General features: G+C 39.9%; 1 long non-coding RNA gene across 1 annotated transcript in view; it reads right to left on the bottom strand.

The window, feature by feature from the left end:
• LOC112446621 (uncharacterized) overlaps positions 1–23,338 on the bottom strand; it is a 279,576-nt gene extending 256,238 nt beyond the window's left edge. Inside the window, exons 1-2 of the long non-coding RNA XR_003034624.2 lie at positions 23,162–23,338; positions 7,933–7,994 (exon numbers count right to left, since the gene is read on the bottom strand). This is a non-coding gene — a long non-coding RNA (uncharacterized lncRNA). The remainder of the gene's footprint in view (positions 1–7,932; positions 7,995–23,161) is intronic.
• Between the last annotated feature and the right edge of the window lie 265 nt (positions 23,339–23,603).

Raw genomic sequence — 23,603 nt, 5'->3', positions numbered from 1 at the left:
AAGACCTTTAGTGGGAAAACAGTCTAAGACTCGTACTGAACTGATCAGCAGCAGTTATCTTTGTGTATCAGGGACAGCATTATCATTATATTACCTACATTATCACTAGAAGACACTTCCAAACCAAAGAATTTTCCTTCTTGGATGTGAGACACATTGAGGAAAAGGTTAAATGTTGGGAGAAAGTGCAGGATAAATTTTTTATCCTCAGAGCAGTCATGTCAATAGTTATGAAACATTATTATTAACATCATAAAAAAATTTTCCCGTAATAGAGAAAACACAGTGAACACCTTCAAGGAATATACAGAACAGCTGTGAAAGCAAGACTCATTCATATGAAAGTATTGCCAACAATATGAAATAGTACACAAGAAGTGTCCCAATAAATGGTACAGGAAATGTGGCAGGAAAAGATGCTGTTTCAGAGGATTTCCATCTCCAGTCTCAAATTGGATGCTGGGATCTGAGCTGGGCTTTATAGTTGAGTAAAATTATTAGATTGAATCACATGAAGCCGTCGGGTTTTTGTAAGTCAAAAGGGTTCAATATTAGCAATTTTATATTGTTCAACCTAATAGCTGGGAGGTCTCTTTTTTTATGTGAAAAAGAAAGTTTGGATTCTGTAGCAATGGGGCACATGTGGAACGGAAATCCATGAACAAGTACACTGTTTAATTAAAGCTTCATCTAAGTGAAGTTATATATAGCATTTCCGTTTTCAGTTATGCACTTAAAAAGGAAATAAATGCATGGAAAAGCACCAAAATGGTGTGCTTTGAGTAACGACTCACACATCTGTTGTCTCATTTACTCTTCACAACAATCCTGTGAGAGGCATACTTTCTCATTTTTTTTACAGGTAGAAACTCATGGTCAAAGAAGAATCTTGCCAGGTCACACAGTAGTAAAGAGGGCACCTGGTGACTTCACAGACAATTTCCTGCCCCTGAGTAGTATACTGGAGGAGAAACCCAATCCTTGCCTCTCTGTAAAAATAAGTAAGTGATTGATTGATATTTCAAGGTATCTGTCATCTATGTGTGACAGAGCAATGCAAATGTTTCTGAATTCAGTATACTCAAAAATCCTGTAGATTTTAGACTGTAAATTCATGGAGAATGACACTTTTCATATCTGTTTAGTACTCTGAATTACTCCTTAGAGATAAGAAAAGATTAAGATGAGTACTATAGCTTTCTTTCATGCTAAACAAAGTTCAAGGGTGATACTATTTTTGCTTTAAATTTGTTCTTAAAGAATTCTCAGACTGTTTCCAGCTAGGTTCTCACTCCATGTGATGTCAGTCTAAAAAAAAAGGAGTCTTGTCCCTGCAACTCTTGACATGTTCCTAACTGAAGTATCAGAACTCACAAGGAGGATTTTAAAGACACCAAAACTAGTTCACTAAAATCAAGATTCCCTATACATGAGGCTGATAGGTTTTCTTACTTTTTAAATTAGTTTATATTCTTCCTAAAGCTATGTTAAGTGTCCTATAACTAATTATGAAAAATTAGATTCTTCTCATCAAGTTATATTTGCAATTCAACTGGAAGACCCAGAAGAGCAGCTAAACATTTAGGACTTTTTTCCTAATTAAGTTTCTTTTACATTAGTCTTCTAATTGTTTCTAGAAATCTAAGGTAGCTGGAAAAAAAAAAAATCTCATTTATACCAAAATCTATTTCTTAATAAGTGTTAAGACCTTGGAAACCTACTCTCTATAATATGATACTGGAAAATGAATAATTTAGTTAGCTGATTTGGGATTAAGGAACTGGAGATCAAAACTACCTTTTTATTCCTGTTATAAAATAATATAAGATTGCTTTCCCCTAAAAATATAATACATACATTTGAGATCTCAGAGCAATTCAGATAAGGCACATACAGAATCAAGACACCACTGCCTCATTTTTTAAAAAATATTCTGCATGTACTCATCAGAGGTGGCAGTGGTGGTGAAATCTGCACTCACTCCTATTTCCTCTCTACTCATCATTCCTTATTCCAATCCAGTCTGGTTCCATTCGCCCACCGACTCTTCCAAACCAATAACCTCTCTGTCATCAAGTCTACTGGAGTTTCCTCAACCCTCATCCCTTTTAATTTCTCAGCTGTTCACACAATGGATTCTTCCCCCTCTTCTTTCTCTTTTCTCATTTGCATTTGGGAAAATGTTACTTGTTCTTTTGTGTTTCATTTCTGTCTTTTCTTCCTCCTCTGCTGCTGCTGCTAAGTCACTTCAGTCGAGTCCGACTCTGTGCAACCCCACAGACAGCAGCCCACCAGGCTCCCCGATCCCTGGGATTCTCAATGCAAGAACACTGGAGTGGGTTGCCATTTCCTTCTCCAATGCACAAAAGTGAAAAGTGAAAGTGAAGTCGCTCAGTCGTGTCTGACTCTTAGCAACCCCATGGAATGCAGCCTACCAGGCTCCTCCATCCATGGGATTTTCTAGGCAAGAGTACTGGAGTGGGGTGCCACTGCCTTCTCTGTCTTCCTCCTCTAACAGCTACTAAACATGCGCTTTAATGGTCAGCCCCTTCTCTGCAGGAACAGCATCCACTTTATCCTATTTGGAGTTCAGGTTTCACCATATTCAGTGACCAAATCCATGCCTCTAGTTCAGAACACTCTTTTGGTCTCCAGAATCAAACATTAGATGACCTCCTATATCTCCTCCAATCTATCCCTTCATTCCTTCAACTCAACATTTCTCTACTGGAGATCCTCTTATCCCCCCCCGAGACAACTCACTGTGAACAACATCAGTAACATTCAGATCAACCTGACACAAAACTTTAAAGTTGCTTTCATCCTTGCTTCCCCTTGATCCATACTTCAAATCAGTCACGCTCAAATCTTTCAAACCTCTACCTTTTTTTCAACACCCTTCCTAGCATGTAACAAAAGTTAGGCACATGCACTGTGCTTAGTCATGTCCAACTCTCTGCGACCCCATGGACTGCTGCCTACCAGGCTCCTCTGTCCACAGAATTTTCCAGGTAAGAATACTGGAATGGGATGCCATTTCCTTCTCCAAGGGATCTTCCTGACCCAGGGGTCAAACCCGTGTCTCTTGTGTCTCCTGCACTGGCAGGCAGACTCTCTACCACTGTGCCACCTGGGAAGGACATAACAGAAGTTAGCACTGGTTATTCTCTGATTTTACTTCAGCTGTTGATATAACGTCATTACTTTATTTGTCTAAATTGTTCTCGAAAGGAAGGGGCTGGGCTTTATTCACACAAAAGAATCCTTTAGCTGTGCCATTAAATGTTGGAAGGACAAGAATCAGTAGGCTCCAGTATTCCTATCAAGAAGGAGTTTAGAAATCTGGCTGTGGAGGCAGGGAGGACATGGGAGACTTGGCTGAAACAGGCATTTGCTTGGTTAGCAAACTAGGGGCTGCTTAGCAGGCTTTGGGATTCTGATGGAGATGTTGATGGCTCTAAAGACCCCTAAAATCCCTTTGCACTGCCTCAGCTGATAAGCACATTGCCCCCAGATAAACCGTACTAAGGAAGTATAGTGCAGTGCAGTGCAAGCTGGGCAGTCGCGTCCGACTCTTTGCGACCCCACGGACTACACAGTCCATGGAATTCTCCAGGCCAGAATACTGGAGTGGGTAGCCTTTCCCTTCTCCAGGGGATCTTCCCAACTCTAGGATCAAACCCAGGTCACCCACAATGCAGGCGGATTCCTTACCAGCTGAGCCACAAGGGAAGCCCTATACTAAGGAAAGAGGAGGAATAAACCCAGCTTATAGAGATGGAGAAATGAGACATCTGCATTTCCCTGGAGTAAGAGCCAGTCCCTACTGAGTTCAGCTCAGAAGAATGTCAGAAAGTCTCTCTTACTTGCCTCCTTCTCCCCTCCTTTCTTTCTCCCATGATTACTAACCCACCTCTTTTCTAACTTCACTCCATCCCCTGAGCCTGGTCTTATGTGCAGAGACAAGGAACAAAGGGAAACTACCTCTCTCTAAGAACCAGAGGAAGCATCTTCATCTCACTGCATAGCTCTGATTCTAAAGAATTTCTTTTTTCCCATTTTTACCAAGTCATATTATTCTCATTTAGCATAAGCCAGAACCCCCAGGAGGGGACATTAAGACCTTAACCTATGAAAGAATGAGGATTTTAAAACCCTATCCTGCAATTCAGATAGCTCAACAAAACTCAACATAGAGACCAGCACAAATAAATATTTGGTAAGCAAACTAATAAATGTGTTCTCTGTAAAGATTCATAGATGAAATGGAAGTAGTCTTAAAACCAAACATACTAAATTCTGATTAATGTGTAATGCTTTATAAAATATAATGAAGAATGTAATCCTTTTTTCTTAATTTTCCTTGAATTAATGGTGCCTTCCTAATGAATCCAGGCTGTTAATGAATTTGGCCCAGTGCTAGTAAAATCAGTGAAGCATTTCTATCAAATCAGTATTCAGAGTATGTCTCCACTGATTTCAGCACAACAGTTAAAATGTGAACTATACAAACACATTATTTACAATCCAGTGTGCAAAGATCCTTCACTTAAAAATAAGAAAAAACACTGATGTTAGAGAGATACCCCAAAATAGAGAATTCTAAATGTCATTAAATAGGACGTGAAGCCAACAGACATTTTGGTAAACCATGTTCCATATTTCCACTGAATAACTAGAATAAATGTTAACATAGCTGAGATCGGATGTGTCTTGTTGGCAACACCCATCCCTACGCCTCCCAGCTTCAGCTTCCATTTGTGGGAGCCAGATGGAATATGGGGATAGAGAAGAATGGTTTTATATGTGGATTCTTGGGTCCAAAGAGGAACAAAGACAAGGGATAACATCTAGTCCTTTTGACAGCCTGTCCCCCAAGACTCAGTCTGAGCTATCCTAGAGAACAGGGCTGAAGAGAAAAGTTAAAGTGGCTGTCTGCAGAGGGCATGTCATGAGCTTGGTGCCAGGTTAACAATGTCCCAGGCAGAGCTGAGCAAAGGACATTTTATCATTCTTGTAAATAACACAGCATGGCTCTGATGTGGCCCTGAAATTGGAGAGGAATTCAGTCACATTTGGCAGTTTAGAGAAGCTGCAGCTTTGGGAGCTCTGTGGGAAAGTATGGTGGGTAGAGAAGCAGCCTTCCCAGAGGCTGCTGCAAAGCAGCCTGCAGCCAGCAGCTCTCAACACGAAGAGTTAGATGGAAGAGCACCAGAGGGGTGCTAGGCACACATGGGAATATGAGAACGACTGGGGAGTTTCAGAGGTTTTACAGGTGGGAGTCAACTGGCTAACAAAATACATACACAAGCAAACACAGCCTCATTTGGAACCAAAACCACTGAAGTTTGGGGATATGAGGTCTACAGTCATAATGAGTAAATTGATATTCTTCTTATTCAAAGTTAACCATTTTGTGCTTGTTTATAGAAGGACAGAAAGTGGTATCCCACAGCATCCATGGACCCTCCCGGGTATGAGGAATATAAGACAGAAAGAGGATTTTCTTTACCTGAACTGATAGGCCAAAAGAAAAAGTTAACCATTCTAGTAGGCGCATGTGTGTGTGTGTGTGTGTGTATTAGTTCACTTATGAGTCTGAAGTTTTCAAGCTATTTGGACACCAGAATATACCCCTTAACTTAATCCAACTCTCCTTTCTCTTGATTATTCATTTTACCCAAATAGAAAACAAAAATATGTATTTATTGAGAGTTTTTTTTTTTTTCTTTTAAGAAACTACATTGAGCAGTGTGGAAAAAAATTTTTTAACAAATAGTCTTCCATTAATGAACACGAAAGATATGTGGGGGTATGAAATGACACATAAAGAACAATTAAGAAGCAATCAAGAATATATTCTAACATGCACATAGAATACTTCTGGACAATACACACACACAGTGGTCTCCTCTACAGAAGAGGAATGAAAGATAGCCACGAGGGGACAGCTTCACTTCACTCTCAGTTATTTATACACTTTGACTTTTTTTGCCAGGTGTTTGTATTACCCTTTCAAAAACAAAATAAATGAGTTGTCTTTTTCTAAAGGCAGTACAGAATGAAGGGTTATAAGCTAGCTATAATCTGTACAAAAACATTTTGGACTCAGACAAACCTGGCATTGCTAACAGATCTAAGCCAAAAAGACTTTCCAAATTATCTGGTTCTTCTTGGTAGATGTCTACAATCTCTAGAAATTAATAGTAGATGAGAATCCTGTTATTGCTGTTCAGTCACTAAGCCATGTCCAACTCTTCATGGCCCCCATGGACTACAGCATGCCAGCTTCCCTGTCCTTCACTATCTCCAGTTTAGGTCAGTTCAGTTGCTCAGTCATGTCCGACTCTTTGAGACCCCATGGACTGCAGCACGCCAGGCCTCCCTGTCCATCACCAACTCCCAGAGTTTGCCCAAACTCATGTCCATTGAATCACTGATGCCATCCAACCATCTCATCCTCTGTCACCCCCTTCCCCTGCCCTCAATCTTTCCCAGTGTCAAGGTCTTTTTCGAATAGAGAACTCTACCTACAGTCTTATGAACAAGTAGGATATTATAATGAAAGCAAGTGTTAGTCTCTCAGTTGTGTCTGACTCTTTGTGAACCCATGGATTGTAGCCCAGCAGGGTCCTCTGTCCGTGGGATTGTCCAGGCAAGAATACTGGATTGGGTTGCCATTTCCTACTCCAAGGGATCTTTCTGATTCAGGGATCAAACCCAGGTCTCCTGCATTGCAGGCAGATACGTAACCGTCTGAGCCATCAAGAAAGCAAACCCTAGGCCAAATACTGTGACACGTACAATACATATTAGCAGGCAGGCACTAAAAATGCCACACAATCTCAGGGCCTGGGGGAAGTCCTTTAGACACTCAAACATGTATCTCACAAGCATGGCAGACATAAAAATATTTTAGCAACAGAATCAACGAATCCTCTACTTAGAGCAGACAACAGAATTTTCCATTAAGTGGTGGAGTGCTGAACTAAATGTACTGAGTCCTTTTTCAAAGAGTTTTAGGCTGATGGGCTCCCTAATTCTAATTAATGCATATTATGATATATTATCATTATGTAACATTTACAGAGGTATCTGAATATTACTTCTGGTCAACAAATGATATCTTAAAATACCACTTATTTCACCAAGAAAAAATTATTTCCAACAGGTAGCACAGTATAATCTTAGAGGATGCAGGCTCTGGAGGCAGACTGCCTGGTTTCAAATCTGGCTCTGCCACTTACTAGCCACATAACCTTGAGCAAGTTATTTAAGTTCTCTGTACCTCTTATCCTTTGTCTGTAAAATAGGAGTGCTAATTATGCCTACCTTGTAGGGTCATTAAGAGAATTAAATGTGTTGATGTTTCCAAAGTGCTAAGATCAATGACTGTCAAATAATAAGAGTCAGATGAATACCTGTTAAATATATTAAATTGGCATCTTTAGGTTAATTAATGAACTTTCTAATGAAGGGTTAGCTTAAGGGTTAGGACTTGCTTATAGCTTTGGAAGACAGAGTGATTCCCTCTATAACAAAGGGCAGGTATGATTACCACTCAAGAAAAAGTTTTTGGATTTCCTAAACTTTGTGTGCAATCCCTATAATACAACCCACTGCATGTGCAAGTGTCATCTGGCCTTCCTTATGCCACCCTATGGGAACTAGATTTTGGGAACTGATTTAAAAAACAGTAACACTCTAATTACTGTTATTGCTATGAGTAATAAACTATCCTTCAACTCTGACCCAAGACTCTTGTGTCTTCTACCAGCATCCATGAAACTGCAGCTGGCAACTCAATAACTTACAGATAGAGTAAAATCTTAGCTTTTCACAGTTCTTAAAAATATTAAGGATGTATTTTCAGCAAACTTATGCCAATAAACTTGGATGAAATCAACAAATTTCTTGAAAGACACAACTTACCAGACCTCTTCATGACACTGGGGAAGGCAAATTTTTCTTAGGCAGGACACTGAAAATACCACCTATAAGAGGACAATAATTAAATTAGACTTGAACAAAACTAAAGCTTTTGCTTTTTCAAAAATATTGAGAATATGAAAAGGTAAGTCACAGGCTGGGAGAAAATATTCATAATTGATATGGCTTACAAAGCACTTGTACCCACAATATATAAAGAACTCTTCCAACTATTTGAAGTCAAATAACTTAGTTTTTACCAGGACAAATATTTAAACAGGAATTTCTCAAAACAAGATAAATAGCCAAGAAGCACATAAAGATATTCCCTACATCATTAGACAGCAGGGAAATGAGAAATAAAACTATAATGAGATATCACTACCTACTCACTACATGAAGGTGAACATTTAAAAGACTGGCAATACCAAGTGTTGACCAGGATGTAAAACAACTACAACTCTGATACTGGAGGGAATGTGAAATGTTATAACCACTTTGAAAGGACTTTGGTAGTTTCTCAAGTTAAATGTATACTGATCATACGATCCAGCATTTCTACTCAAAGATATTTCCCCAAAAGAAAAATATATGTGAACACAAAACCTTCAACAAAAATTTTCATAGCAACTATGTTCAAAATAGTCAAAAATGGAAACCAAAGCCTATCAACTGATGAATGGGTAAAGAAATTGTGGCATGTGGTATAATGGAATGTTATTGTTTAGTCGTAGCGAGTCCATGGACTATAGCCCACCAGGCTCCTCTGTCCATGGGATTTCCCAGAAAAGAATACTAGAGTGGGTTACCATTTCTTTCTCCAGGGTATCTTCCCGACCCAAGGGTCAAACCCATGCTTCCTGCATTGGCAGGTGGATTCTTTATCACTGAGCCACCAGTGAAGCCCATAATGGAATGTTACTCAGCATTAAAAGAAAAGAACTACTAATACACATACAACATGGATGAATCTTAACATCATAATGCTGAGCAAAAAAAGCCAAAAACCAAAGTGAATACACAGTATGCTTCCATTTACACGCTGTTCCAGAAAAAGCAAAACTAACCAATAGTGATAGAAATCAGATCTGAGCCTGGAGATGGAGAACTGGCTGCTAAGCAGCATGAGAAAAGCACTTGCGGTATGAAAATATTTCATATCTTCTCTGGAGTGATGATTATAGAGAATATATGCATATACATGTTGAAGCTCATCAAATTGTACTGTTAAAATCTGTGCATTTTATTTTATATAAATTAGACCTGAAGTAATTTTTTTTTCATCATGACCATTTTCACTATTATGAAAGATTCAGTGGGTTTCAACCTCATTGAAACTTTGTCTAGAAGATATGAATGATACTATCTACTGTACTGGCAAGAAAATTATATTAAATAATTCATACAGACCATTTAGCACAATGCCCAGATCAAAGTAATAATAATAATGTACCCTAAATAACTGCTGAGAAGGTTAAGAGTAGTATCGATGGTATTATCCATTAAGTTTCCCTGGGGAGGTGATTTCTGAGAAAACCATTAAAGAAAGACATGAGTTATTGGGGGGAACATTCCATACAGAAAAATGTCAGACAAAAGCACTGAGGTAAAATTACCAAGATGAATATAGTAATGGGTAACCATCAGGTACATTCTGCTGGGTTAGACAGGCGATACCTATTCATAATGAAAATTGAGAAAGAAGCTATGGAGGAAGAAAGAGTGAGATGTAATAAGTCCAGAGATGTAAAAACTCAACTAGGAAACAACAGGACACATTACACCAACTAGAGAAATCATACAGAGATTTAGTGCTGAAAGTAGGCAATTTTGAAAACTATACATGAAGTGGATAGAAGTAGTGCATGACTTGAGACAAAGAAGTGAGGGAGAAACCTGTCACCTTGACATGCAAGAGGCAATAAGGTTTAGGCTAAAAGATAAGAACATCCAAGAAGTATTGTGGATCAGAAACTGACTCCAATTAGATACAAAAAACAAACAACAACAACAAAAAGAGTTGCACATAACTTCAAAGTCTTAAATTGGAAAAATGGGTTATTCTTTAATACTAACACCCAAGTGCACAATATGTGAAGAAGGAGAACAGAAAGGAAATCTAAGAAGAGAAAGTTAGTATTTTAAAGGGAAAATAGGAGAGGGTTAGAGATGGTGGTGGTCCTTAGTGCTTGTATTAGTTTGCTAAAGTGGCCATAAGCATCAGAAAAGGGGGGTGGTGCTTAGAACAGCACAGAAGCTTCGTCTCACAGATATGAAGGCTACCAGTTTGAGTTCAAAGTGTCCACAGGGTTGGTTCCTTGCAGGCTGTAAGCGGCCATCTGTTCCATGCCTCTGTCTCAGCTTCTAGTGGTTTACCAGCAACCTTCAGTGTTCCTTTTGGCTTCTGCTGCATCATGCCAATCTCTGTCTTTATCTTCATATGGTATTCTCCCTCTGTGCATGGCTATGTCCACATTCTCCATTTTCATAAGAAAACCAGTCAAGTGGGAGGAGGGGGTTCACCCTATGGCCTCATCTAAACTAATTATCTTGGTAATGACCCTGCTTCCAAATAAGGTCATTTTCTGAGATAGTAGGAGTTAAGACTTTGACACGTGAATCTGGGGGTGCCACATAATTCAACTCATAAGAGTGCTGCTCACCAAATACTTCCAGCCATTTCCCTTCTGAGTCCACGTAGAATTGTATTTCTTCAGCCTCTTTGAAGTTATGTGTAGCCATATGCCGTGTTTGGCCAATAAAATGTGAATGAAAGTGATGTGTACCATTTCCAGGTGAAGTTTTAAAGGCCAGTGTGTGATTCAGGGCATTCTCTCCCCGCTGCTCAGGTCATGTCAAGGTACATGTCAAGATCAATCCTCCATCAGTCAATGTCACTGAAGAACTGTGACAAGCAGAACCTCCCTTCTGACTGGCATTGGGAATGAAGCAAGAACAAGAAGTAAGTTTTTGCCCTCGGGAGAAAGCTCTTTACAACCTAGGGGTGGGGTTGGGGGGGTGAGAGGGAGGTTCAAGAGTGAGGCAACATATGTATATTTATGGCTGATTCACTTTGTTGTAAACAACATCATAAAGCAATTATCCTCCAATAAAAAATAAATTTTTTAAAAGGCAAAAAAAAAAAAAAAAGGAAGCTTTATTGCACTGAGTTCATTAAATGTGGGGGTTGTCTGTTATTCCTGCTAGAAACCTAGCTTATCCTGACCAATACAGAGATGACTGTACTTTTTCTCAGAAGAGTAGTGATCAGAAAAATAAGTACCTATGAGTCAGCCATCACTTCACAGTTTTAAGGAAAAAAAGGCTAAAAGCAAATGAAACCAAGAATCTTACTCCTACGACTCTGCATTGAACAGCAAGTCAGCAGATGATATCTTTGGTGGCCTCCAGTGAACCATGCCCCCTTGGGTAGACCTGGCGTAGACCACTTCAACCCTGACTTTGGGATTCACTATTTGACTGGCTTTGGCCAACAGTACACTAACAGATGGCTTCCAGGTGCCTTAATGTTAAAGAATCTGCCTGCCAATGCAGGAGACGCAAGAGCGCGGGTTTGATGCCTGGCTTGGGAAGACCCCTGGAGCAGAAAATGGCAACCCACTCCAGTATTCTTGCCTGGGAAATCCCATGGACAGAGGCGCCTGCAGGCTACAGTCCATGGGGTCGCAAAGAGTTGGATATGACTGAGCACGCATGCACACTAATAGGCATGATGAAAACAGATGTTGGCACATGGAGTCTGTCCATGTGGAGTGTTTGCCCTCAGGAGACTCTCTCACATAACCCAGTGACCATGTGGTGAGAAGCCCAACCTAGCCTTGTAGAGAGGCCATGTGGAGGGCCATCAAGACCTTGGCTGATAGCTCCAAGTGAGTTCCTAGCAAGCATCAATTTGCCAGCATACGAATGAGGATTCTTGGAACTGGATCTTTTAGCCATAATTAAGCTGCCAGAACTGATGTCATGTGAAACAGAAAGGAACTGTCCCATCAGGTCCTGTTCATATTTCAGAGTTATAAGCAAACAAAATGACTCTTGTTGTTTTAAGACACTAAGGATTTGGAGTGATAATTGAAACAATAAATGCTTTTGTACGGGAGGTAGCTGAAAAATTAAAAGTAAGAAATTATTTTGTGTATTAGTAATTTCCATGTTCTTTAGTAAAAAAAAAAAAAACAAACAAACAAAAACTTAAGTATTACAGAGCCAAGATCACAAGCTCTGAAACAGGCCACATTTGTGTTAAAACTCTGACTCTGTCATTTACTAACTAGATAATCATAGACCAAAAAACCAATCTGTGAACTTAAGTTTCTTCTTTCACACAGCAAGCATTGAAAGAACTACCTCCCAAGTTTATTGTGAAGACAACTACTACACATAAAGTACTGGAAACAAAGTCTGCACTCAACAACCAAATGGTAATACTGTTGTTACCATTTTGTATAATTAGTAATCATTCAACTGTTTTTGGAGCACCAACTATGTGACAAGCATATGATGGGTGGCAAGGATACAAAGATAAGCATATCCCTACTCTGTACTTTCTGAGATCTTGCAGTCTATTAACTGCATTAAATTCATCAGAGGAAAGCCACAAGTTTAGTGAAAGTGTTAGTTGCTCAGTAGTGTCTGACTCTTTGCAATCCCATGGACTGTAACCAGCCAGGATCCTCTGTTCATGGGATTCTCCAGGCAAGAATACTGGAGTCAGTTGCCATTCCCTTCTCCAGGGGATCTTCTCCACCCAGATACAGAACCTGGGTCTCCTGCATTGCAGGCAGATTCTTTACCATCTAAGCCACTAGAGAAGCCCACAAGTTTAATACGCAGGTCTATCAAGGAAACCTCATTGAAATGCATAGTCTGGGAGAGTTTCCCTAATAAACATTTAAAGTGAGTCCAAAAAAGATAATAAGGAGGTATTAGGCAGGTGAAGAATGCTCAACAGATTGTTATGGATGGAGGAAAAGCAGTATGAGACTGAAGGAGGAGAAGACTTGTACATTCTTAGAGCTGAAAGAAGGCTGCTGTGGTCTACTCAGCAAGCAGGTGTGGCATATAATAAGAGATTAAGATATATGCCTTTTTCATAATAGCTAGCACAGAACACCTATCCTGAGAGGCTAGGCATACATTACTATAGCCATGCTGTTACCAATTGCCAACAATGTGCAAATACTACCTAGGAAATAGAAATTAATGACATATGAAGCAAATAATTTCCAAAATGTGGTCCGCAGGTTTGTGCCATGCCATGAATAATAAATTTTAGTGCCTGGAGATGCGGCAAGAAAAACAGGACAATGTAGAGAACTTTAATAAATTCATTCGATTTTGAATTTTATAATTGTGTCCTTATTAGTTTTTTGTGAAATAATAGTGATGATAGTCAATTTTATTTTCAATGTCTTTACCCAGAAAAATCAAAAGGGAGCAACTCTATTGCACCCCAAAAACTACTTTCATCTGACTTTGGGGTATCTTCTTGTGGTCTGTGAAATATACAAGTCTAGGAACAACTGACTTAAAAGGCAGCAGTATCTAGATTGCTTTTTACCTTAAACAATTGACTATTTTGTAAGAGGCAATAGTATAGAACAACCAGAAGTAGAGCCTCCTGCATCCTCAAGCAGAAACTCATGAATCTTTGTTTGAAATTTTTGCTTATTAAAAAAAAGGTAATACATCAGGTTCTGAAAATTCGTATTCACATTCACACACATATAATATTCTTTATGTAGAAAATGCATTGAGGAAACAGCACTGTAATTTTTCCATGAAATATAAATGCCAAACTCATACATAATTTATATAACATAAAACCAACAGACCATGCAGGTTTGGTGTTTAATTATGATCCCTTGGTTCTTCCTGATGAGCACCATTAATCAGTCCAATCAGTGTCTGAAATGTCATATTTCTGTCTACAAATAAACACCTAACTGGAGGTATTAAAATATTTAATTGAAATGCGCTTTTGTACAAAGTACTTCTCAGCCTAAATATAATAACTGGAATTTAAAAGCAAATAACCAAATGACTGACAAAACAATAATAATTTTTTTCTGAGATTTTTCAAGATATATGGGAAAGTATAATTTTAAGCATCTTGACCTTTTGATCAAATAAAACTTCCTCCTGTTTAATTAGTTCATGATTCCTTTTTAAAGACAACCTCTAAAGTTGCTACTTTAATACCGATAAACCTAGAAGGGACTTTTGTGCTTTAATGTAATTGTGTATTAGAATACTCAACCTGCTGGATATCCAAAAGCTGGAACAATCTCTCGATGGCTGCACACTTTCTAATGCCCCAAGAGCCCCTCCATGTTTTCAAAGAGAAATAAAGTCGACTGATAAGACAGGCTGTAAGCATTGAGGCTTAAGGTTCTTTTTTTCCTTTACAAATCTCATTCTACAGCAGCTCTATCACATCACCATAACAACACAAAACTATGGAACATTTTCAAATGGCTTGAAGGGGGCATTTTCTCCATGGAGGCAACAAACATTTATAAAGTAAACATTACCATTTGTTTCCTCAAAAGGTGACCGAAAACCTGATTTTGGCTCTGCTCCTATCACCCTAGACACAGCCTTGTCATTTGTTACCATCTCCATGGTCTCCTCTCTAGTAGCAGAACAAGCTCAACCAGAGGCTTCTCCCAGTCTCGCCCATCACGTTCCTCACGGCAGAGCCAACTCCCATCAATCACTGCTCACTCTCAATTATCTCTGCCCTGTAATCCCTCTGGACAGGAAACTTCAATATTGTACTGGATTCCAGTCTGCCTTACAAATATCATCTGGTAATTTCACCCATAAATATGCTTCAAATGCCAGTCGTTTATTAATTCAAAACGAAGCACCACTACTACTATTGCTCCTTGCTTCCTAGTAGTTCTATTCACTGTATATCCTTACTGACCATGTGCAGGATAAATGGATAGACATCAATATAGCACAGTGGTTAACAGCATGATCTTTAAGTCTGAATTAAGTCGGAGTCCTAGCTTCAAGATCTATTAGCTGTCAAACTTTGGACAAGCTATTTAGACTCTCTAAACCTTGTGTTCTTCATCTATAAACCATAGATGTTAGTACCTATCTTAAATGTTTCTTGTTAGGATCACGGCAGGACAGCTATCTAACACGAAAAAAGGGTCTAAGAGATGTTTGTTTTTGTAATCACTGTTCATTTCATTCACTCATCAACTATTTTCTGAGCACTTACTATGTTCCTGGCATCCTCCAAAGGTTGAGTAATGAGTGGTGAATAAAAGAGACATGGTCTTTGTACCCTATGCAGCTTACACCTTAGTGGGAGAGAAGCACAATAAACGAATAAGTATCTAATTATTCAATACAAACAACAAAGGCCTGAGAGGAAAACAGGTGCTGTAATAGAGGACACCAGAGAAAGAAGGAGGGGGTAATCGGGAAGGGCTTCCTGGGTAACGTTATCATTAAACTGTGACCTGAAAGATGAGGAAAATACCCAGTGAAGAGTGGAAAAAGGCAGAAGACAGAGGCTGAGTGGGAAGGCATTATTAAGTAGACTGTGGGTCTCAAGCTTGTTTATTAAGAAGTGCTGACCAGACTGAAAGATTTTCAGAAGCCAGAAAATGCAGAATCTTGTAGGACATGAGAAGAAATTTGGCTTTTACTCTAAGTTCAGTGGGAACATTGAGAAGGGTTTTTTTTTTTTAACTTAATACAGAAAGTTTAATTTTATTTTTATTATTTATTTAGCTGCACTGGATCTTAGTTGTAGCACGTGAGATCTTCACTGGGTCACTCAGGATCGTTTGTTACAGCACACGGACTCTCTAACTGCTGCCCATGGGCTAGTAGTTGTGGCAAGCAGGCTTAGTTGCTCTGTGGCATGTGGGATCTTAGTTCCCTGACCAGGGATCAAAATAACATCCCCTCCATTGCAAGACAGATTTTTAACCACTGAACCACAGGGCTTTCTGGGTGGCTAAGCTGTAAGAAATCCGCCTGCCAATGCAGGAGACACAGGCTCAATCTCTGGGTTGGGAAGATGCCCTGGAGAAGAAAATGGCAATCCACTCCAGTATTCTTACCTGGGAAATCCTACAGAGAGAGGAGCCTGGCGAGCTACAGTTCATGGGGTTGCCAAGAGTTGGCAAGTGAACAACCACTGAGAAGTTTTAAGGAGGAGAGTGGCATGATCTGATTTCTGCTTTTAGGAAATTACTCTGGTTATCATGTGATCATTTGGAAAAACGCAAAAGAAGTGGATGGGGACAAGTTAGGAAGCTGTTGGAATAGTCCAGGAAGGAGGTCATGGTGACTTAGGCTTAGGTGCCTAAGGCGCCAAGGTGCCAGTAAAATCAAATCTCACCATGATATTGAGTGGAGGAGGGAAGTGTTGTGGCTGACTTTAATTTCTTCTTGTTTTAGTCCTATAACTATCACCAGCCAGGCTTTAGGCTCCCAAAAGAAGGGGCTGCAGAATAATAATTTTAGATGTTCACATTAAATATTTTCTTATAATTATTCAGTTATTCTCTAACAATCTTGTCAAAAGACTACTCAACACATTTTCCCATTTACATCAGTACTCCCCAAATCCTGCAGTAAAACTAGGAAAGAGTAAAAATGCTTCATCATCATGAAAACTTTACAGCACCAAGCTCAGATGCTAGTAATCCGTGAAGTCTTGTTTTCATATCATCTAATGCAAGAAAAATTACTGAGCCTCCCTTATATGAAATTTGTTTTTTCCTTTACCTGGAAGCTTTAAGGATTCTCTACATGACTTAATTTGCTTCAAATTTATACATGCCTACTTTCATTCCCTTGTAAACAACACCAACAGATGGTATGGAATATTTGGTTGCAGAATAATTAAGCCTGAATTTGGTGAGAACTCAAAGATTAAAGTTATTCTTAGCAAAACAAGCAATCCACTGCCAGGACTGTAAAGCATTTAATAATTTATATCAAAAGAACACCTAAGGAAGCACCCCAAGTGACTTGCAGATCTGAGTTCAAAACCATATACACCTGAAATAAGACCCGTGTACGCTCACCCACAAATACTATCTTGACGCCATAAAAGAGGTGAGTGACTTCATCCTTCTGCCTGTCAGGGATTCGATTATGAAACTAATTTCAATCACCATTTGATGTATATTCCATCAAAATGCAGGCCGACAAGTTATGTAACATGTTCTGGCTATTTAAATATCCTAATGGGATTTTTAACTGTGGTGATGCTTTTGAACTGTGGTGCTGGAGAAGACTCTTGAGTCTCTTGGACTGCAAGGAGATCCACCTAGTCCATCCTAAAGGAAATCAGTCCTGAATATTCATTGGAAGGACTGATGCTGAAGCTGGAAACTCCAATACTTTAGCCACCTGATGCAAAGAGCTGACTCATTTGAAAAGACCCTGACATTGGGAAAGATTGAAGGCAGGATGAGAAGGGGACGACAGAGGATGAGATGGTTGGATGGTATCACCGACTCAATGGACATGAGTTGGAATAAACTCCGGGAGTTGGCCATGGACAGGGAGGCCTGGTGTGCTGCAGTCCATGCGGTCACAAAGAGTTGGACATGACTGAGAGACTGAACTAAACTGAACTGAATGAGATTTTTCTCAACAAGTGGGAGCAAGGCAATTCTACTCCTCCTACTATGTCCAGAAAACAGTGAACAGAAGGATGTGCTCTGTGCGTACTCAGTCACACCCAACTTTTTGCCACACAATGGAGTGTAGCCCACCAGGCTCCTCTGTCCTTGGAATTTTCCAGGCAAGAACACTAGAGTGGGTTGCAATTTCCTTCTCCAGGGATCTTTCCCAAACAGGGATATTTCCAACCCAGGGATCAAACCCGCATCTCTTGCATCTCCTGCATTGGTAGGTGGATTCTTTACCATTGGCGCCATCTGGAAAGCCCTTAATAGGAGGATACTTGAGAAAATATCACAGGGTCATTTCACTGTCCCGTAGCTCAGCAGGTTGCAGTTTGGAACAACCAAAGAGACAATTCATCCTATCTGTTTTAGTCCCAGAATTATCTTTTTAAAAAAATTTTTATATCTAAAATCAGAAAACTGAGCCTTAAAGTAATTCAACCCAGATTAGGCAATTTTGATAGCAGAGAAGAGAAAATAAAAACACTGAAGAAAGCACAGTGTGTTGTCTGGAAAGATGAGATGTGGGTGTGGAACCAGACTAAGGGCAGCAACACAGAATGATGAAGCATTTGAAGAGAAGATGGAATGGGAGAATTCCAGAATTCCAGAGAAAAAGTTTTATCTAATAATTAAAATGGCATCCACCAGTTATCGAGCACATGCCAAGGGCCAGGCACTGAACTAGACACTTCATAATCTTATCTCTAATTCTTGCAGTAATGCTACAAAGCAGGTCTCCCATTTTTGATAAGGAATCAAATCTTCAGAAGGTTATACACCAGGCTTAACGTTCCTATAAGGGTTTCCCTGGTGGCTCCGATAGTAAAGAATCCCTGGGTTGGAAAGATCCCCCAGAGAAGAGAATGGCTACCCACTTCAGTATTCTTGCCTGGAGAATGTTTCTTTTAATATATTTAAATATTTTTTAAATCCCAGGGAGTTAAAGGACTAACTTAACTCAGGAACTAACACTTTTACTTAACAATCCTGCAGTGCTAGGATTTGATATTACACCTATCCCTCTGGCTGCCTGATAGGGTTGTTCAACCTACACAGCTGTATACAATGGCCTGGTTAAAGCCCAACTCTTTCTGCAAAAAGTTTAAGTTTTTCTTAATAATTTTATTTTTTTATTTTTGGCTGTGCTGGGTCTTCGGTGCTGTGAAGGCGTTTATCTACTTACGGCGAGTAGGGGCTACTCTCCATTGCAGTGCTCAGGCTCCCGTTCTGGTGGCTTCTCTTGTGGTGGAACGCAAGCTGTAGGGCACACCACCTTCAGTGCAGCTCCCTGGCTCTAGAGCACAGGTCAGTTGCTCCATGGCATATGGGATCTTCCTGGATCAGGGATCGAACCTGTGTCTCCTACACCGGCAGGTGGACTCTTTTATCACTGAGCCACCAGGTAAGACTTTGATTAAGTTTTAAACACTGAGCCCTAAGCTCAAAGCTATAGTCCTAAGGTGAATTTGACAAGAAGCAAGCATTTTCATGGAAGGAAAACCATACTGACACATTTTCAGAAATATGGCAGAGTAGTTCAGGGAAACCTTGACAGGGAGACCAAGGTGACTCCCTGGAATTTAAAATATATTTAAATATATTTATTTTTTAAATATTTTTAAAATATAGATTTAAATATATATATATATAAATATTCTAAATTCTGGGTGATATATATATTTTTTTAATTTTTATTTACTTATTTATTTTGGCTGTGCTGGGTCTTCATTGCTGTTCAGACTTTTCTCTATTTGCGGTGAATGGGGGGCTGCTACGTAGTGGCAGTGTTTCTGCAACATAGTTGTGAGGTAGTTGTAGTGGGTTTCTCACTGCTGCGGCTTCTCTTGTGGAGCACGGGCTCTAGGGCACATGGGCTCAGTAGTTGTGGTTCCTGGGCTGTAGAGGACAGGCTCAATAGTTATGGCTCAGGCACATGAGTTTAGTTGCTTTGCCACATGTGGGATCTTCCTGGATCAGGGACTGAACCCCTGTCTCCTACATTGTCAAAGAGATTATATACCACTGAGCCACGAGGGAAGCCTTGGGTGATCTATTTTGAGCAAAAGGACCAGACAAAGAGAAGAGGCTGCAGAACTACACATGGTGGCTGGCTTTATGAAGAGTGTGCCAGATGCCATCAATGGTCCTCTAATATCCATCACTTCTTTCTCTTAGGAACAGAACCCCATAGCTCAGGGACTTCTTTCTTTTAGCAACAGAACCCCATAGTTTAGGGACTTCCTTGTTGACTCAGACAGTAAAGAATCTGCCTGCAATGCAGGAGACCCAGGTTTAATCTCTGGGTTGGGTAGATCCCCTGGAGAAGGGAATGGCTACACACTCCAGAATTTGTGCCAGTACAATCCCATGGACAGAGAAGCCTGGCGGGCTACAGTCCATGGGGTCGCAAAGAGTCAGACACGACTGAGCAACTGACTCTCAAACTCAAACTCCCCCTAGTTTTAGCTAGGTTTGGCTGTTTGGCTAGATACTTTTCCAGCCTCCTTGACAGCTAGCTTCCAAACAATGGAATTTTCGGTTGAATTTTCAGTTGACATCTGTCAAATTAAAAACAAATCTGGATTTTAGTCAAAAGGATTATTATGAAAGTGCTGGGGAGGGATGACCGCAATGGGAGGAAAGAGAACTACTACAACAGGGAGAACATTCTGACTGCACGAACTGCACGTGTCAGGCAAAACAGGTTTCTTCCACCAAGAGGAGGAAATCTAGGCTAAAAAGAACCAGGCATAGGATAGTGGATGGAACGGTGGCAAAGTCAGAGAGTAGATCAAAGAATGTTTCACTCTGAGTCCAGCTTGTTTTTTGGGAGACATTTAAGGAGGGACTGTACCCGAGTTCAGACTGAAGGCAGATCAAATTTCAAGGGGCACAAGGGAAAGAGAAAATCTTAACCAAAGCTTGGTTAATAAATATTTTGTTCCTAGTGATCAGTGGAGACAAAACAGTTCAGTGAATCAGTTAGGAAGCAAAGAATGGGAATGTGGAGAGTCAGTGTCTGGTCCTGTAATACACAAACAAGAGGGGCCTCCTTGAGTCCTTACCTAAACCATGGGTAAGGGGGGTTCTTTGCAGTAAGCTGTTTCTCAGAACAGAAAGAGAAGGAGGGATTTATTTAACCATCACTGGTTTCCAGAATCCCAGGGCTCTGGTAAAGTTTGGCACGGTCATAATCTTAAGAGGAATCTGTACTTCCTCTTTGGCCTGTTAGGGGTTGGAGCTTCAATTTGGTGGTGACGAGTCACCCTCAGGGAGGGTATAACCTGAGATGGGAGGAACCTGGGTGCCTGCATGGTTTTATGGAACAAAGCTGTCGACTTGCCCTGGTCAGCTCACCTACTTTTAGACTATCAAGAAAGAGAGAAATAAGCTTCCTTCTAGTTTGCCATGTTTTATTTTCAAGTCTCCTACTTACAGCCACTTTGCCAGTACTCTCATGAATAAAAACAATCCCTGCAAACAAGAAATTTTTGTGTTTTTGATATCACAGGCACCCTGTAAGCATCATCTTCAAATATGAGAGTTAATATTAAACACAGAGCTCCCTTGCCAGTATTCATATTCTCATTAATCTATGAACGCCAGAAGCATCAAATGCTCAATTTTACTCTTCTTTTTCTATGTCATACAGGAAAAGAATTCTGTTTCAGTTCCTGAAATGAACAAAAAAACTTTCCATTCACATAGCAATGGAACATTACAAAAGACACACTTATTTTGGACTAAATAATATATGTCAATATGAGTTTTTGTGGTATTGTGGGGCTTTTTGAAAGCAGCTTAAAATGACATAATGTTCTACCATTTGATTCAAATGGCCTTTAAGTCAGTAATACACTCCTTTATTGGAAATGTAGACATGGGAAGATACCGAAGTTTGACCAAGAGTGTTTAAAAGAACAAACTAATCACGATTAACCATATACTACTCTATGTCAGACATAGTAAGGTACCTGTTAAAGGTTGTTCCCAAAGGGAGTAGACACGTGATATGCCTTGCTAACTGAACAATTACATGTATGCCTGCTGTTACTGGAACAGCTCCTCAAATTCCAAAGGTCTTTCCTTTCTTATTTAAATTTCTCAAACAGGCTTAATAACATAAATAAGAGTTATTGATTAGTCTAGGTTCCTCTAGTGAAAGAATAGTCCAACATCAAAACTGCCTAGGAAGGTTGTTTGTTCAACTTAATCTAAATAAAGAATTGGTTAAGAATAATCACTGCAGGCTCTTTGATTCACTGGATCATTGAATTCACTGTCTCCGTTGAGTTCTTAATGATTTTCAAATACATTTTGGAGAAGTTACCTATCCTAGCGAAAAATGAGCCTTTATGGTTTTAATTTCCTGCATCTCCTCTGTATTTTGTGTGCAATCTTAATACATTGTGAAATTATTCCAAATCTTTACTGTCCATTCTTTCCCTTTTTAAAAAGGTCCAAGAAGAGACATGAGACATACAGCCAAATTTATGTTATCATTTTTCACCTAAGTACTCAGAGTTTCAAAAGCATTCTTTCCTCTCCCAAATCACCTCTTCCCTAGTGGCTTCTGAAAAGTTCTACTTAAATGCATAAGCTCCCCACTGGGGACATTATCAATTAAGAACTTCTCTCTGCTCCAGGCCTTTAACTTTGAAGTAATTCAACAATTTTTTACATATTAAAAACAATCTCACTTCCAGAAGCCTTGGTGTTTCTCGCTGATGCAAGAAAAGAGAAAAGGTCATCTTTTTTGTATAGTAGTACCAACAAAGGAGAAGAAGAGCACTAAGCCCTAAAGAATTCACTGCAACTTTTTTCTTTTTCGTTTAAGCTTAAACCTTACCTATCATTACAAAGCAAAACAGAAATGTACCTGTCATTAGACTAAATTTGCTGATAAATAAGTACTCTTCTGCTTTTGAAAATCCTTTACAAAGAAGATTAACAAAAGCAGTTCGTACAAGGTAATTATTATACTGATACATGCTTTTACTATTTAAAACAAACCGATTTCCCATGTTCTTACTTTGAGGGGATAATGCTAAAGTCCACAAGAAGGAATCTTGTGGAAATGACATAACCTGAGTTAGAGATATTCCAACGTTTTTCTCAGATGTTCCAGGTCCTTTCTTAAATACTGTGGATTCGGTATGTAATAAGACATGCAACTGAGTCGAGGACAGTTGGAAGTTCCTCTGTATGTGTTGTTCAAAAAATAATAATTTTGTAAGTCTATGTGACAAAACTGTACAATTGTTCGGCTACTGTTAAACAGTATTCTCTCCGGCAGTTGTCTAAGAGAACATGACGTAGTAGATACTCAACGAACAATTACTGAATTGAAAGGATGGTTGACCTGTAACAAAGCTTGCATATATTCCTTGGTTTAAAATACCTGCTCTTTTAAACAACTGATTCTCCAAAAAAAAAGTGGATACAAAATTGATTTTTAAATTACTGAGTCCCTACAAATACGTCAGTGGGATGTGAACACTTCTAATCAGCTGCAACCATTGGACAAGTTTTCTTACCTCTCAGAGTCACTGTCTTCCCGGATGCTCAGCAGGCCGCAGCTAGCCCTCACGATAATTTCCGGTAGGGGCGTCTCTCAGCACTGCCGCTTGGGGGTGGGGTCTGCAGAGGGCGGGGCTGGCAGAGGTGGGCTGGCCGGGGCGGAGCTTGTGTGTGCGTGTGCGCTCTGGCCCGCAGACTCTGTGGTCAGAGGACTGTAGCCCGTCAGTCTCCTTTGTCCATGGGATTCTCCAGCTAAGAATACTAGAGTGGGTTGCCATCTCCTCCTCTAGGGGATCTTCCTGACCCAGGGAGAGAACCCGCATCTCTAGCGTCCACAGATTCTTTAAAACTAGAGCCACCAGGGAAGGCCAGGGTTGGAGCTTGCCTGATGGAATTGATAGCGCCAAGGCGAGGCTCCTAGCTGAAGTGAGTTGGAAAGTCTTGGGGTGAAGAGCCTTA

Source organism: Bos taurus, chromosome 5 (assembly GCF_002263795.3).
Source record: "Bos taurus isolate L1 Dominette 01449 registration number 42190680 breed Hereford chromosome 5, ARS-UCD2.0, whole genome shotgun sequence".
Lineage (NCBI taxonomy): Eukaryota > Metazoa > Chordata > Mammalia > Artiodactyla > Bovidae > Bos > Bos taurus.
The sequence above is the reverse complement of the archived record's forward strand: the minus strand, read 5'-3'. Positions and strand labels throughout refer to the sequence as shown.